The sequence below is a fragment of the Mustela nivalis genome (genome assembly GCF_964662115.1).
Source record: "Mustela nivalis genome assembly, chromosome: 15".
Taxonomy (NCBI): domain Eukaryota; kingdom Metazoa; phylum Chordata; class Mammalia; order Carnivora; family Mustelidae; genus Mustela; species Mustela nivalis.
In genome coordinates, this window is record NC_139034.1 from 47757419 (window position 1) to 47771626 (window position 14208).

At 35.1% G+C, this 14208-nt stretch overlaps 1 long non-coding RNA gene across 2 annotated transcripts; it reads right to left on the reverse strand.

Moving 5' to 3' along the window:
- Window positions 1-104: 104 nt before the first annotated feature.
- LOC309849136 lies at window positions 105-11917 on the reverse strand. 2 transcript variants are annotated; one of them, XR_014303517.1, is made up of 5 exons: window positions 11587-11917; window positions 6521-6600; window positions 2140-2194; window positions 1274-1438; window positions 105-349 (listed from the first exon to the last, which is right to left on the reverse strand). It is a non-coding gene; the product is annotated as an uncharacterized lncRNA (long non-coding RNA). The 2 variants fall into 2 exon arrangements; XR_014303518.1 differs by having other exon boundaries at window positions 6521-6818; window positions 11587-11794.
- Between the last annotated feature and the right edge of the window lie 2291 nt (window positions 11918-14208).

Below are 14208 nucleotides of genomic sequence, written 5' to 3' on the forward strand. Positions count from 1 at the left end.
TATATGAACTGAATAGATAAGAGTAACTTTTTAGAATAGTATTTTGTTAATATTCCTCATAAGATATGGCTCTTTATTTTTCCAGATATATCTAGTCAGTAATATTTCAGGAAAACCCAAAATACCTTTTATTTAGACGTTTGTAAGCCAAAATGAAAGTACATTTGTTTTCCATTGATTTCCATTTGATTTTTATGCATATTTAATTTTGAGAAGCCCTGGACCCAAACTCACAACTTCATACACATAAGCAGGAAGCAAAGAAGCTTCTGTTGGCATGCAGCGGTAAGTGCCTCCTTATTCAGGCACATCTGAAGTAAGTCTTTGGAATTTTATGGCTCATAAGTGCCTGTAAAAGAATGGAAACAATTAAATATATTGCAAATTCAAAAGACAGCTGGCAGAATGCTACCATTGAAGACTGAGTTAAAGTCACAATTCCTGAAAATTTAAGATTTGATTAAGGATAATTTTTTTTCTCTCAGTGTTTCTGTGTACCAGTTAGGGTTTGAAAGGACATAACGTGCATAACCTGACCCAGATAGCAAGAAGGGAGAGGAAAAGCAATTTGGGAAAACAAAACTGAAACAAAAAAAATTCAGATATAGTCTAGGTTGCTTATACCACTAGGGGGAAAGAATGGTACAAAGTCAGCAAGGAAGGAAGACCGAGGCTAATCAGAAAGTGCATTATAAACTATTCTGTTGACAGGGGTGCTTGTGTGGCTCAGTCACTTAAGTGTCAGACTCTTGGTTTCAGAGCAGGTTCTAATCTCAAGGGTTGTGAGACTCGGCCTCCAACTGGGCTCTGTGCTCAGCAGGGAATCTGCTTCAAGATTCTCTCCTTCTGTTCCTCCCTTACTTGTGCTCTCTCTTTCTCCCTCTCTGTCAAATAAAGTGATAAATCTTGAAGATAAAATCTTTTATTTTATTTTATTTTTTATTTTTTTATTTTTTTTTTAAGATTTTTATTTATTTATTTGACAGAGAGAGATCACAAGTAGGCAGAGAGGCAGGCAGAGAGAGAGGGGGAAGCAGGCTCCCTGCTGAGCAGAGAGCCCGATGCGGGGCTTGATCCCAGGATCCTGAGATCATGACCTGAGCCGAAGGCAGCGGCTTAACCCACTGAGCCACCCAGGCGCCCCGAAGATAAAATCTTTTAAAAAAGATAAATCTTTATCTTTTTTTAAAAGATAAAAATCCTAAAAAAAATCTTATTTGTCTACTCTCTAGACAAATAGACTAACATACGAATGTTTTTTTTAAAAACTTACCATTTTGGGGCAGCTGGGTGGGTCAGTGGGTTAAGCATCTGCCTTTGACTCAACTCATGATCCTCGGGGGTCCTGGGATGAAGCCTTGCAATGGGTTTTTTCCTGGGAATCTGCTTCTCTCTCTCTCTCTCTGCCTCTTCATTTCCACTCATGCTTGCTCTCTCTCTTTCTCAAATAAATAAAATCTTTTAAAAAAGGTATTACCGTTGTAAGAGTATTTCCAGTTTATGTTTAATAAAGTTTGTTTTCACATTTACAGTTTATCTTAGTTCTGATCTCATTACTTTTAAGTCATTAAGTCAAAGAAAATTGACAATGGGTGAAGGACTTGACACAAGTTATCAATTAGAGTCCTACTATTGGGTCAGAATATTAAATATAGTAGAAAAACTCTTCTTTTGTACTATTGTGTTTCAACATTAACACCAACCTTAAGAGGTTTATAAATAGAATCTAACCTAATATAGTGCAGGATATTTGAAGATATTTGCCCTATAGTGCTGTGGCCTAAAGGTTACTAAAACAAGCTTTAGATGTAATGATAATAATGTTATAAGGAAGCTAAGAATAATTTACATTTTAAAAATTTTTACAAAAGGCTTTTCATTTGTTAAACAATGATATAGTAACACATTAAAATGTTAGATATGAAAAATTTTAATAAGCTTGATTCTTATCTCATGAAGTAAAGCTTTGATCTTGCCTTGGGTAATTTTTTGAAATGAAAATTGCTAAAGGGCCAAGATAAAATAATGGGGACCATTCTTTTTGGCACGAATTTTCCTTACTTGTATTTCACTCAGAAGAAACACTATAATACTTTTTCACTCTGAGGTCAGATAACCTAGGTCAAAATTCTCATTTACCATGTATAGCATCATGACCAGTCAAGTATCACTCTCTGTGCCTCAGATTCTTGATCTGAAAAGGATAACATTTTTATAAATATTTAATCAAAACATATTGTATGATATGCACAACACAACCCAGCAAGAATAATATATAAGGGCCTGTTCACTTTTTAATTACAGATAAATAAATTTTACCAGCCCCCCACACAAAAAAAGATACATAGAAAGTTCTAAATTTATTCATCATTAGCTTATTATGATTTTTGGTTCATAAATTCATGAGTTAATTGCATTCTATCTGGCATCATCAAACCAAAGTCCAGGTAAAACATGTTCTCATCAAGTTTCTAGCTGCATGGCATGTTGGATGTTGGTGAGGTTTGGAAAACTTTCATCAAATGGTAATTGAAAAGAGCCTATCAAGTTTTTACATATTTCTATAAATTGGAAAGAATGAAGCGTGAATTGGTGAGAATGAGAATAGAAATATACAATGGAATACCTCTAATGTTTCAAGAGTAATTTTTTTTTTTGTATTTTTTGTTTTGTTTTGTTTTGTTTTGGAGGAGTGTGCAAACAGCAATGGTGCTGGAAGGGCTCTGAGGTCATTGAGGGCTTTTGTGAGTGTGATTACAGGTTTTCATGGTTATGGGAATGATCACAGAGGATGAAACTAATGATGCAAGAGATGGAGCGACCCCGTAAGAGATCAGTGTCCTTACAGCTCTGTTCTCTCCGTCTTTCCAACAGACCCCTGAACAGTACATAATGAACATCTGATCTGTCATTTCCCTTGCTTAAATCTCTGTTAATGACTCCCCACTAATTTCAGGATGCATTTTAGAGTTCTGGCACTGATCTGTGTCCTAGATATACAGAGTCGAACAAATAATGCTAGCCCTTGCTCTGGTGGAATTTATAATCTAGTTGGAAGAAAAGGTAAAAATCAGTGAGTCAAATAAGCTAAAGAAGGCAGAGAATACTAAGCAATATTTGTATGCTGTTGGAAATAATTTAGAAGGAAGAAGGGGAGTAGTGGAGAAACTGATGAAAGGACTAAAGTCCATAAGGAGAGAGGGGACCAATACAGAGTGCATGTGAAATGATTAATTTTGGTAACAGGAACAGAATTCTGTTGCAGAAGGAAGGTGGAAGAAGAAACTCATTTGCTACTGTTAATCCCAACTTTCATGATCTACATGAATTAAATTTTCTTTCTTTCTTCCTTTCTCTATCACATGTTGGACTCTACTATCCTATCATCATTCTGCTGTTAAAGCCCTATTTGGGGGCCTATAGCTTAGGGGCCACCCAGTCTTTTATGATCCAAATAAATTCCTTCCCTGTGTATAACAATTAAAGACCCAATCCAGCAGTACCACCTGTCGCATTTCAGCCCATAATACTTGTTGCTTTAAGTGTGATTTAAAAACCAGTACCCAAATCTCACAAGAGTTGTGATTTCCCCACAAGGTGTTTTTGCTTTGTTTAGTTGTTTCCTCCCATGTTAATCACTGGACATATTAAATTCACTTGCGCTGTAAATTTAATTCAGTACTCTGCATAAATCAGCCAACAAAATGAGAATTGGATTGGAACGATTAGATTAGCATATTATCCTCCCTTTGGAGTGCAGTGGGTGGCAAAGTCAAAGGGGTCAAATCACCACAGGGAAAAGATTTAAAAGAAAGGGAGAGAAGGTGGTTTCATTGCACCAGTATTTATCAATATGTTAATTTTTTATACACCTGTGTTAATGTTTCTAAAACACAAGTAAGACTTTGCCTTTCTGTTTCTTAAAGATTGTGAAGTGAATTCTCTTATTGTCATGCTTTCTGTACATAGACATATCCATATAAAAATAGATATGCCCTTAATATCCAAGTTGATTTGCCCTTAATAAAACTCATATACTGATACAAAATCTGCCACAGACTCAACATAATTCCTCTTTCTCATGTTCACATAATTATTTTCTTTTTCTATTCCAAGACTTTCTGGCTTTACATATGGAGTTTCCTCTGCCTGAGATATTCTTGTTTTGTTTTCTCACTCTCACAAACTCCATTCAACTTTCAATGACAGGTGATATTACTCCATCTTTGAGATCTCAACTGACATGATCACTCTAGTGTACTTCGAGTACTTCCTTACTTCATTTTCATGACCTTTTCCCACACTGTTTTGTAACTTTATTTATTGTTTCTCATATGCCTTGCCTCCATCAAGGGTAGACATCTTTTATTTGTATATTTCTAGGGCACAATGATGTGCTTGGTAAGTAGAAGCTATTTGATATATTTTTGTTTGAACAGGATAAGAAGCTAGAAGGAGGATATTTAATTTTTTGGTTAGCCAAGTAGATGAATGAAGGTACTGTTAAACATTATATTTAACATAATGCTAAAATACATAAAATATATATTTGGCATTTGAAGATCATGTGTTTATTCCAGAAATTTTGAGATTGAGACTCAGTGGCAATAGTGTTTGACAATTAAACATATTAACCTATATGTTAGCACCATTGTCCAAATACAAGATAAATAATTGGAGGAAATTAACATGTAAGTGGTTAACAACTATTTGAGTATATAATTTTGTTAGTGGAAAGTGCCCGTGTAAAAGCAAAATAATGGTTGGGTGAAAATACTGATGAACACAGTTCTTATGGAATGTTCAGACAGAAAAAAAAAAAAAAAAAACACTTTTTAAAATTAAGTTTCTTTATGTTTGGAATCTCTGCACCCAATGTGGAACTCAAACTCATGACCTGAGATCAAGTGTGTATTACCATTACTGGCAAATGGACTTTCCCGCTTAATCCCCCCAACTCCCCACCAGCATCCCCACTGGCTTCTTCCACCTGGGATGGGTATACACCAAATGTTATCTCCACTTTGATGGATGCCGACTTTTCAATAACTCCCAGGAAACCCACAGATGGTGTTCCTACTGTGGCCATCATTCAGGTTACTGGCTGGTAGATATCTACATTATGTAGTGGCCCCACACCTCAACAGCCAGCAACCTGCCCTCAGCTCTGTTCACAGGCATGGGGATGTGAATATGGGTCGCTATTCATCCAGGAAGTAGGGGGTCTGCTGGGTGGAGCTTCAAATCTTGCAGTGACATCCAGGTTTCTCTGTCATGCAAAGCCATCAATTCTTCCTGTTTCAATGACCACTGCGTTCCTCTCACTGTCTCAGTCCTGGAGCCCAATGACACCTCATGCACCATGGGAATCACTTTTTTTGTGGGCCATTATCACTACTTGGGAACCAACACCATGTCTAAGTTTATGTTTAAGTCCGTGTTCACCCCAAGTGTGGCAGTCACAGACAGAAACGACTCGCCCTGGCACATTCCTCGATCTCCTCTCCACACACAGTAACCATCCATAGCACAACTATTAGAAATGATCAGTACCTCCTACCAAGCCCACAATTACTCAAATCCACCCTTAGGATCTGGCTGCTGGATCTATATGAAGCCTGGTGCCATTCAGTACCTAGGTGTCACCCTCACCAATCCACTGTGGCATCTCCTACCTCAGCACAAGGGACCCAGGATGACCCCTTCCTGACTCCAGTACAGCTATATAGAAATTCCTCCTCTCCAATCATGGACTCCAGTTGGGTCTGTGCACCAAACAATACCTGTCTGGCCTGTGACCAAGGTGTACTCATCTGCACCATCCTACACAACCAGTTATTCTTCCATGTTAGTCTCTCACCTAACATTTCAGTCCTCCCTGGAAGTGATGCTCCACTTATATGGAAGCCTCCTAGCTGCCCACGATGTCCCCCTGCAATCATCCCTTTTCTTGTGAGGCTATTGGCCGTGTCAGGTGCTGCCCTCGGTGCTGCCAGCATCAGGGTATCACAGGTTCAGTACCGGCGGCTGACCCAACAACTCACGGCAGATTTTTGCCACCCTCACTCACTTGGCCCTGGCCCTGCAACAACAGCTCTTTTCACTAGCTTCGAGTGTTCTCCAAAACAGGCTCCTCCTTAAGTTCCTCCTCACAGTAGCATTTGGTCCCTGCATACTACATGTCCTTACTACGTTTATCATTGTTCAAATTGCCAAGATCAGAGTCCAATTATTCCTTACTTGCTACCATCCCATAGGAAATGAAGATGATGCCCTCTAAACTAGGTGTTTAAAGGGCATCAAAGGGGGAAATGATAAGGAAAATGTAGATGGACAACTAAGCAGAGGAGTCTCAGTCTCTGCCCCAGGGCTCTTCTAGGTTCTTCTCCTTGCCTCACTTCCTGCATGTGCCAGAAGTGCCATATATGTGGAAGCAGAAGTGTATAAAATATGCCCCAATTATGCCCCTTGCTTGTACTCAGGGCTCAGATCTTTTAAGATCACTCTCCTCTGAGCCTGCCGGCATTTAAATAAATCCTCCAAGATCTCCAAGTGCCTCTTGGTTCTTCTGTCAGGCAATCCAGTCCAGATTCCATAACACTAATATCAGGCATTTAGAAGAAATATTTGTGCAATATAGGTATGGTAACAAATTATTATATTGCTTAAATTATCTAAATTATTATTTGCATTTTCATTTTTGCTTTAGCTGTGTAGATTTGATTTTTAATACAATCCCAGTAATTAAAAAATGGCATTTTTTTCATTCTTTTATGTGAGATTATTGACTGAAAGGAACTGAATCATTGGGTAAGAACCTGTTAAAAGAAAAAAAAATCGAAAGAGAAATTATAATGAATAGTACAGATTATAAAATTCACTGGGAAAATGTAACAATGATATTGGCGATTTAAAAAGGTCATCACAGGGACGCCTGGGTGGCTCAGTTGGTTGGATGACTGCCTTTGGCTCAGGTCATGATCCTGGAATCCCGGGATCGAGTCCTGCAATGGACTCCCAGCTCCATGGGGAGTCTGCTTCTCTCTCTGACCTTCTCCTCGCTCATGCTCTCTCTCACTGTCTCTCTCTCAAGTAAATAAATAAAATCTTTAAAAAAAAATAAGTAAATAAAAAAATAAAAAGGTCATCACAGTCTAGTTCTTCCAGAAATTATTTTATTCAAGTTTAATTCATTCTTGCATTTACTGCCATAACAATTAACTTTCTCTGACCTATATTTGTAAACAATATGCTAAGAAATTAATGTACTCAGATAACCACACATTGTTGATTCTATATATTTCAAATAGCTGCATTTAAAAATCCAGCACTTGTATTTTATACATAAAATGTTAAAGAAAAAAAAAGATAAAACAGGCCCCAAATGGTGTTACTTGTGCTAAACCCCATGTCAGCAAACCAAAATTAAATATCCAACCTAATTGCAATTTCAACCTCTCCCAGGAGTGTGACCTTTAACCAGTCAATATGGAATTACCTGGTCAGCACTAGTGAGGTGATCTGCATGATAGACTCTCACCCTTCACCCAAAGGAAAGTGACCTTGCCTGAAATCATTCTTTCTTTTGTTTATGACTTCTTTGTCTTACCCCCTTGCTGCCTTTAAAAATCTTCCATTTCGTACAGCATCTGGGAGCTCCTTCCTGTTTGCTGGATGTGATGTTTCCCAATTCATGAATCATTGAATAAAGCCAATGAGATCTTTAAATTTACTCAGTTAAATTTTTTTTTTTTTTTTTTTTTTAACAGGGATAGTTTTAAATAAAGTCATTTTTGATTGCAAATGCAAATATAGATTTGTGCTGGTTATATGTATATATGAATACAACTTAAACATATTTGAAAACATACTCAAGAATATGTATTTATGAGAAAGAATAAATTCATTGGTATGTAGGAGTTACATGTTTTGTTTACACACACAGAGACACATGCACAGTCACACAAACACACACACAGGCCTAAATTCCTATTTTATATGTTTTTAACACAATAGCCTCAGTTTATTAACGGAAATATCAGAGAATTCACAAAACACTAAAAATATTTAGCTTGGAGTTATAATTAATATGATTTAAATGTTTTAAGTATTGTTTTTCTTTAAATTATAAGGAGTTGTTCATAAAGAAGGACACAGACCTGGATCCTAAGTCTTTGTCAGATATGGGCCACTATTTTTTTTTTTTTTCAGATCCTATCATTAGAACCTCTTTTTCCACTTTGCTTTGCTTTTTAAAAAAATAGTCTCATGGTTCTTATAAGCATAAGTTATTGTATATAATTCATATGTTTATTTTATCTAATTTGAATATTATTCATGAATATTTTTCAAGAGGAAATGCATACAAATAATTAGAATAAAGAAATTTAAATATAATTTGAAAATGAAACAGCTAAAAGAATAATGAAATTTGAACTCCTGAAACAAAGTGTTTACTAATCTGATGAATTAGATAATTCTTCAAGCCTCCAAACTTCACAAATCCAAGAGGAAAAAGAAACTAAAGGCACATAAAATTTTGTGAATGTATAACTCACTTAACTGTTGAGTATGAAAACTGATACAACTTTTTGTTAAACAATTTTAAAATGTGTTGGTTTTCAGGGGACCTGGGTGGCTCAGTCAAGTTAGCCTCTGCCTTCAGTTCAGGTCATGATCTCAGGGTCCTGGGATCTAGCCCTGCTTTGGGCTCTGGGCTCAATGGTGTGCTTCTCCCTCTCTCTCTGGGATTCCCTCTTGCTCTCTCTCAAATAAATAAATACATACATACATACATAAAATTTTAAAAATAGATAAAATGCATTGGTATTCTATGATAGAGTATTCATATTTTAAAGCTTGACACAATTTGTGGTCTGTGTTAATCCTAATCTGTTGTAAAAGTGTAATAAATTGTGAGAAATAAAGCTGTACTCTAGATTAAGATGTCACTGAGAAACGAAACCATTGGTATTTTAAATTTACAAAATATTAAAATTCTAATACAAAAACCCAGAAGTTAATGGTCTCAGTGTACCACCAATTATTATGTTATATTAAACATTCACATATTTAAGAGAAAGGAAGAAAATACAAATATCCATGCATCTATGTGAGTTGTGGGGAAGCACAATGTTAACTAACATTCTTTTTTTTTTTTTTTGGAAATTCTTTTGAAATGACAAAAACAGCTCTGATTGTTCCTATTATATGTTTAAATTAGTATATAAAAATTATCTGCATATTTCACTAATATCTAAAAGGCCTACTTAAGCACAAAGCAGAGAAACATCAGGTACATCCCATCAACTCCTTTGTTCTTTGCTCAGGAAAACTTGCATCACAGTTCTGGGCTGTGTTCACTCAGGAGAAAGACTACCTTTTTCTTTGCCCTAAAACATTATCACTTCACCAAGTAAAGCATGTGTGAGTCTAAAAAGGTAACAGAAGATCTAAGTCTACCTCCCTCTCTGTTCCCTAGAACAGAAATGTTGATTTAAAGCAGTCAGAATCTAAGGAAGATCTAGATAAAGGTTTGCCAATCCAGTTGGGAAGGTAGCAGGGGCTCAGAAAGAAAAAGTGAAAGCAGTGTAAGGAACAGAAGTCCTAGAGATGTTAAAGAAGGGAGAGAAAGAAGATACTCAATCTGGAAGAAAAATAAATGTCTGAGAATCGGGACCAAACTGTCCTTCAGTAAGAATCCCACCTTCCATAAAGATCTGGAGATCCTTGTCTCCCTAAAGAGAAGGTAATAAATGGGCAAAAAAGGAAAACTAAACCTCTTGACCAAGGCAGAACTGATCCACATGATTTGGAAACTTCCCTTTGAGAAAGGGAGGTGACAAACTCCCCAGTGTTACAGTAGCATGATAACACAATTTCTCTCAGTTGTTCTCAACGAAATAAAGTCGTGTTACACTTGCGTCTTCACATTCTGGTAATTGTCACTCAGTTTTAGAGACGATCAATGTGGTTTTAAAATATTAAAATCTTCCTCTTCCTCATGACATAAAGGTAATGAGGTTAAAAACAGAAGCACTTTTGATTAAAAGCATATTGCTTCATGTAATAAGTTTAATGCTTAGTGTTGACCTTCAAATCATAAAATGCATCCATGAATCAGCTAAATAATCGGTCATCTGGCAAAAAAAAAAGTTCTAGTCCAGTTTATAAAGCAGAAACACTAGCAAACACGTTTTGATGGCCAGTAAAATACTTCACATTCTGGAAATAAAACATTTTCTTACTCCATTAAAATGTCAGACTTTATTCACTTGAGTTCATAATAGCAAGTTTCCTACATATGCATATTAATTATAAAGTAGGAACATAAATTTAAAATATTTTTCCAGCAGTTTGTTATAAATTGTTGCTTTTTTGAATGTGTTTGAATTTTAAGGAATAGTTGAAAATAACACCACTTTTGCTAAATTAAACATTCATAGCTGTTAGAAATTTTAATTGGTTAAAAACCTTCATAAACAAGCTGTAGTTTGGTCTTTTTGGAAAATGAATAGAAGGTATTATCTTTGAAATTCTTCAAAAAATCCACCCTTTATATACAATTTGGCTTTTAATTTTTTAAAAACTCTTATGCAAATTGACTAAATACAAATGAACAAATCTGGATGATGGCTTCTTCCATATAATTTTATGTGCCAATTTTCAAATAAAGATTTTCAATTAAAAAAAAAACCTCCTTATAAGTGACTCTTAATCTCACAAAACAAACTGAGGGTTGCTGGGGGGAGGGGGTTTGGGAGAAGGGGGTGGGATTATGGACATTGGGGAGGGTATGTGCTTTGGTGAGTGCTGTGAAGTGTGTAAACCTGGTGATTCACAGACCTGTACCCCCGGGGATAAAAATATATGTTTATAAAAAATAAAAAATTAATAAAATAAATAAATAAATATTCAGCTAAAAAAAAAAAAAACCACCTTGTATAAACACCGTTTTTACTGCTTCTGCCTAGAAGTACATAATTACTATATATTTTAATTTTCATTGTACTTCATTGATTATATAGGTTCCAAAAGCACAGATGATTCTTTTTTTTTTTTTTTAAGATTTTATTTATTTATTTGACACAGAGAGATCACAAAAGTAGGCAGAGAGGCAGGCAGAGAAAGGAAGGGAAGCAGGCTTCCTGCCGAGCAGAGAGCCCAACTCAGGGCTCGATCCCAGGACCCTAGGATCAGGACCTGAGCCGAAGGCAGAGGCTTCAACCCACTAAGCCACCCCGGTGCCCCCAGAAAGATGATTCTATATTGTAGTTTGTAACAAAATTGAGAAGTAATGAATTCACCTAAGTGTTCATCTATGATGTACTTTTCCCCATATTTATTTCTTTACTACCTGTAGATTTGCTATGAATTCTGACTATAAAGTAACAGCATTTGTAGAAAATCAATTTGGTAAGTAACACTCAAAAAGGAAAGTCATTACTTTTCTAATCTGAACCAAGTCCAGTAGATTTAAAACATGTACAAAATTATATAAAAATACATACTATAGGCCTAACTTAATGATGCTGTTTTAGAAGTTTAGACTTGTGTTAACAACATAAAGAATAGGCGTTATCTTACCTTCCAGTTTTTTACTTTTCAAAGAGACAGGAATCTGTTATCAGCACCTGGCCTCCAGGCTTGCTGTGTGACTTTGCTGTGAAACCAGCTGGTGAAAAATCTAAGCCTAGTCCAATCAGTTATGTCTATCATTATTGCCAGGCTCTCTTTGAAGAAAAGCACCCTAGCTGGGCACCAGCCAGGAGTTCACTGAAGGGAGTATTAATGAGACTGACAGGAAGCAGGCGGTTATTTCTCCAGAGGGTGAAGTGTTACAAACTGGTGACCATGAAGAAGTTAGAGGAAAAGACAAATGGGACTGTTCCTTTTCTGGCTGAGAGCATATCTTATTGAGAACAATTCCTGAGGAGAAGTCAAAGTTCTGCTTTGATAAATACTGCTGGGGAAAGGCCTCACTTTGATCTCTGCCTTATTTCAGGAGGAGACATCAAAATACACTTAATGAGCTTTTAGTCTCCCTTTCTGGTGAAAATGGACTCTGGGAATTAAGAATGTAGAAGCCATATATTTTGATCATTTTTCTAACTTTCATTTCTAGCTCACGTTTTACAGATGAAGAACTTGAGGCAGAAGTTTACATAATTTACTCAAATGGCACCTGAATCTAGGAGCAGAGACAGGCCTGAAATTTACTCTATACGGTTTCCAAGCTGAGGTTTTTCTTCCACTTTTTTCAGTGTGGTTCCCCTATCATCCATATCAAGTTTCTTGTCATATTGGCATTGATACACACTTTTGCAAGACTGATTCAATGTGAAGTATTTCTGACATATTTATAATACGGAGAATAACTTTAATGGTTTAGGTTTTGTTAACTTTATCCTGGAGATGTTTTGTCAATGTATTCACATATAAATATAATATGAATTAAATTAGAAAATGCTATAAAATATAACATCATTGATCAAAATCGACTGAAAGAGCATATTAATTAAAATATGTAGTTGGTTCCAGCTTTTACAGATATATGGGACCTATAGTTAGTTGTATAGTTGTAAGATACACTTACTATAAATCTTGAAATAAATTACACTATAAATCTAGAAGTAGTTTTACCTTTGGTTTTTAAAGTTGATCATGTATTAAATAATTTACTGAATTAAAATGTTAACTTGTCTTTATTGTACTTTTAATTTTTTGTGTGTTTTAATTTTCTTAATGAAAAAATCATACTGGTAATAAATTACATCCAAAGATATGAAAGAATGAATAAGATAATTTTTTCAATATTAATATTTAGTACTTTGCTATATTTCATTTTGAGAGATCATCTTACTTCTAAAAGTAAATTTCTTCTTAACCAATATAATAACTCTATATAAGCATGTAGGTATTAGTAAACCAGGGATTGGTGGTAAAAGGGGGAAAAACGTATTCTCACAATGGGAAGAGGGGGAAATTATGTGGAAAAGTATTAAAATTGATTAATACGGCTTTGAAAGAAAACCAGACAAATATTTGGTAGCATTCGAAAACTGAATTTTTCCCAGAACAGATGCTTTATATCCTGGTTTGAAAGGCTTACTTCTTTTTTCTCCTGAGACTTTGGTACAAAATGTCTGAAACTTCTATTGTGAGGAAAAATAAATGAAAATTCACAATAGAATCATAGAAAATCATAACTTTTAAAGGGGTAAAATTAAATAAAGAGTTTTAATTCATCTGAGATTTTACTTTAAGAAGAGAAATTCTAAATTGTCATATTTATATTAGATCAAACCTATTTATATAGAACAGTAAATCATTTGGGAGAAATAAGAATAATTTAATACATGTTTTGGAACAAATGGTTCTCAGCATTCTTGAAGTGTTTTTTCCATAAAAGTTTCATTACATATGTTGCCTCAGAACAGACTAATTTCCAGAATGTTCTATCACAAGATGATTTCTGATGGAACATTATTGACTATAGTCAAACTTTAATTCAAATAATAATTTTATGACTGTGATTTTCTATAAACATAAATGGATAGGGTTGTAAGATAATTTGTACACTTAATATGTGCTTGGATATTTAAGATTGCTTATCATCTTTCTCCTTGCAAATCTATAGTTAAGTGCTATTGCATGACAATGGCACAGCTCTAAAATACTTAATAGGGAAAATATTGTGGATACTTACTGAAAAAAAAAAGTTGAATACTACAGAATAATTCTGTATGGTTTCAAAGCAAGTACAACAGTTTGGCACTCAAATAATACTCTTTGTGTGAGGTATACTGTGTCTCACTGAAGCCAGAGAAACTAATGATCTTTATAGCAGAAAACTGGCAGAGTTAATGACAATTTCTGTGTCTTATATTTTTATTTATTCACACGTCAGTTTTTATTGATTTTGAATTTGGTGGTTAATACTATCCAGATATTTGGGGATGTTATAGAGTTGAATTGATCAATTGATTAATTATCTCTACCAAACTGTATTCCTCGAAGCAATTTTCTTTGAAAGTTATAATAGACCAGTCCTTTAACTGGGACCTTTAAAAATCAGACACATTATAAAATGCGATAAAGAAAATGTGAAGCCACAGGATAATGATGACATAGCGTTTTTTTTTTTTTAAGAATTTATTTATTTATTTGACAGAGAGAGATCACAAGGAGGCAGAGAGGCAGGCAGAG